Here is a 4,471-nt window from a genome sequence, read left to right as displayed (position 1 = left end):
ACTAAGTGTTTTTACATTTTTATCTGTATACATATCCAGGACTAAATATTTGTGCACAATAAAATGGACTTATACTGCCTGAAAATAATTATAATTGTTGAATAAATAAGAAATTGAAATCCACCCGTATTTACCTTAGTTTAAAAAAAAATGTAAAAGAACGCGGAAATGTAATCAAAAACTGCACATAAATGTTATTACAATGCGCACCAACGTACTGATTTTTGGACGCAAATGTAATGGTTATGCACGCAAATGCAATACGCCGCATATGTTGCAGTTCAAATGTGTATAAGGGGAGAGTATGGGCTCACTAACATGTTTACCCGCTACTTATAGATGTAGGTGCCTGTCCCAAGTCAGGAGCCTGTAACTATGTGGTTGTCGTTAGTTGCTATGCTATACATATTTGTTTTCCGTTCATTATTATTTTCATACTTTCAGACCGTTAGTTTTCTATTTAGAATTGCTTTTCATTTGTCATTTCGGAGCCTTTTATAGCCGACTATGTGGTTAGGACTTTATTCATTGTTAAAGCAAGGCAGTATGGTAACCAATAGTTGTTAGTTTCTTTGCCATTTGGTCTCTTGTGAAGAGTTGTCTCATTTGCAATCATACCACATCTTCTTTTTTTATATTAAGTTTGATCCAGAGTCCTCCTAGTACAAATTGATATTTATACTATTTAAAATTCAATAGAAATCAAGATTCCAATATCGACATTGTACGTGTAAGAAATAATTTAAGATTAATATTTAATTTCCCAGGAGGTGCTCTTAATAAAATATCTTTTGTTAAAGCTTAACATTTTGGTAGTCGATACTCGGTACTACCGAGCGATCCTCGAATATTGGAGTACTCGTTGACATCCCTAGTAAGAATTGATATATCCAGATTGTTACTAGAACTATTGTGTGTTTGTACTAGGATCTAGGATTCTGCATTTGTTTATTTGTATTTATTATTTCACTGATGCACTTGATAAGTAGAAATAAAACCCACAACAATAGAAGTATAACAAATGCCAATTTCATTACTTCATCACATAATAAGGGGAAATAAATGAACTTTTTTTTTTATCAATTTATAGCATTTGCTAATATTTTGTGTACGGTATTTCGATAAGCGCTGCAGACAACTTTTACTTTATAACACAAACAAGGAAATAGATTTTGCTAAATTAAAAAGTGTGGACACAGATCAGTGTGGATAGTATGTTGTGATGTTTGACAGTGTTTTATGACAAAAGGAGTTATCTGGTGCTAAATAAAAACAAGATTGTATTCTAAATATGAATGTTGAGACATTATTGGAACCTTCACTTGAATTTGTTAAATTTGGTATCGAAGGACATGAATAACATACATAGATATAAGAAGATGTGGTATGCGTGACAATGAGACAGCTCTCCACCCAAGTCACATATATATAAGAAGATGTGGTATGAGTGACAATGAGACAGCTCTCCATTCAAGTCACATAGATATAAGAAGATGTGGTATGAGTGACAATGAGACAGCTTTCCATCTAAGTCACATATATATAAGAAGATGTGGTATGAGTGACAATGAGACAGCTCTCCATTCAAGTCACATATATATAAGAAGATGTGGTATGAGTGACAATGAGACAGCTCTCCATTCAAGTCACATAGATATAAGAAGATGTGGTATGAGTGACAATGAGACAGCTCTCCATCCAAGTCACATAGATTTAAGAAGATGTGGTATGAGTGACAATGAGACAGCTCTCCATCCAAGTCACATAGATTTAAGAAGATGTGGTATGAGTGACAATGAGACAGCTCTCCATCCAAGTCACATAGATATAAGAAGATGTGGTATGAGTGACAATGAGACAGCTCTCCATCCAAGTCACAATAAACTAGCTTATATTAATGTTTATCAAATTTTATTGATTCAATTCTAATTCGATATTTATTTAAGTGCAATTAACACCGTGTATCATCGTACAGCGGATATAGGTACTAACCAAGCGGGCGTGAGCGATTTTGATCTTACACGGTAACGAAAATCTTTGCTTTGCTTACATAATATCAATCTGTACTTCAATTTAAACATAATTGTTGTTTTAAGAAATGATTTGGTCGTAGCTATAGGTTGATGATTACAGATGTCTCATTATTTTCCCAAAACAAGAGGGATTACTAAAACATTATAAAAGTATGTGCAAATACTTGTCAAAGAAGTTGGCCCTCGTCTCATCCGATATAATTCTATATTTATTGCAACTCTTTGTCTGATAGAGGGTCAATGTGTGTGTTAAAAAGTATAGCTGTTTCAATAATTGGCATTGAAATCTTTCATACATATGTTATTTTTCGATATTTTATCCCTAAAGAAGCGTTGTGTACGGTGTTTAGCTGACCACATAAATCATTATGTACGGTGCATAGTTAAGTTGTTGTACACCGTACACAAAAACTTTATTTTCATACTCGTTTATTACCCAAAAAGTTTCAAGGAATGAGTAATCACAGGTAGGTTTATGATTGGTAACTATTACTTTTGCCCTGTATTAGGTTTCTCTCAGATAAAACTTGCAAATGTCTCAAGAACTGTATCAAAATTGAAAGTTGGTGTTGACACATTCACAACTATTTGCGCATGTACAAGTTAGTTTTTCTTATTAGAATATCAAAGTTGTTTTATGAATAGGAAAATATCGGTTCGAAAATTATTTGGGAGCAGGAATTTTAAATGTTGAGAAATATAAATTGAATATTGATAAAGCAAAACAAAGATTTTCGTTACCGTGGAAGGTCAAAATCTATCATGCCCGCTTGGTTAGTACCTATATCCGGTGTACTAATGATACACGTTGATCAATATTTATAAATTGTAAAACAATACTACATGAAATGAGAACCATTCTATACAGAATTATAGCAGACTATTTATTTAATGCACAGAGATGTTACATTAAAGAATACAACTAAAGCTAGTACTATTTATAATAAATAAAACGTCCATGTCTTTATTTGTATATTAACCCCACTATCAGGTAGAGAGATGTGATTTACTTTCTGAGACAAGTGCTTATGACCATCCACAAGAACTTGTGGTCATCCGATGTTCAGTACTTCAGTACTTTGATTATAATCTAAGTGTCTACTTTTCGTTTCAGGGAAGTGTGATGTTTGGTACTGTGCGTAGAAGCCTGGAATTAAAGATGTGGATCATCTATGTGGCTGTTGTTTGTCTGGCGTACAAGACAAGTGCATATAGTAAGTTTAAATAGCACGTGCCTGAAATCAATGGAAAGACATCATAAATACCGAGGTGTTCCGAAAAATGTAATAGTAAAGAAGTACACCTCTAAACTTTATAACATATTTACAATGTGAATGTTCTAAATATTATGTGTTAACGCTATTGTCACATGTACAGTATATACAATTAATTGTTGAATCGTCTCAAGTGGTATGTGATTGATGGTTTTGATTAAGGAAACTTTAAAAAATGTTTTTTTATTCAGAGATAGATAATACCCTTGACATCACAAAACATTAACAAAATAAAAAAAAAAAAAAAAATTGTCAACACATTCATGATAAAATTTGAGTAACGAATTACAATTCTACAATGATGCAAGACTAACATTCATCAAAAGGTCTACAGGTATAATATTCGAAAAGAATACTAGTATTGTACTATACAAAATGTAAAACTAAGCAAACATTTTGTATGATTTTGCATGTACATGTATTTACGACTAGGATCTGTCAGAGAGAAAGAAAAAAAAAAAACACTTTTTAAGAAGAGAAACCTACGAAAACAAGCCCATTATTTGATTTCTGGTTGTTGTTTAGTAAGAGACACTGCCACTGGACAATATATTCTCAGATGTGGTAAAATGTTTTTGGATCCATTAGTTCACACTAGAATTGCTTCATGTGACTATCTCAACGAAACACGTGGTAACTTTTGGTGTGAAATTATCTATATCAATCCAATAACTTTCAGTAACTTCTTAGTAAATATGTCTGATGAAGAACTTTTTGTATTACTTACTACCCTGCAATTCGGACAATTTTCCACTAGAAAACGACCAACTAGGGACATTAACAGCCATATGTGTTCGATTTATCTATACATTTGGAACTTTACTACGAGATTAAAATAACTGTAATATCCGTTACTGATACTGACTAAATCAATCTGATCATGACATTCTGATTAAGCTTGCCAATTTTGTTCAATTGTTTGATTTTGTGTTTATTATGTTTATTATTTCACTCTCCTTCTGGAGACAATAAAGAATATATATATATATATATATATATATATACAATATGTTATAACAATATTAAACTTATTTTTGACATCTTCGTTTCGGATAGGTTCTTGCAAAGACATATACATGGCCGACAACCGGAACTCAAATGGAAATTACGTCATTCATCACAATGGGAATGCAATCAGCGTGTATTGTTCATTCGAAAGTAACT

Source organism: Mytilus galloprovincialis, chromosome 13 (assembly GCF_965363235.1).
Source record: "Mytilus galloprovincialis chromosome 13, xbMytGall1.hap1.1, whole genome shotgun sequence".
Classification (NCBI taxonomy): domain Eukaryota; kingdom Metazoa; phylum Mollusca; class Bivalvia; order Mytilida; family Mytilidae; genus Mytilus; species Mytilus galloprovincialis.
This window is presented reverse-complemented; position numbering follows the sequence as displayed.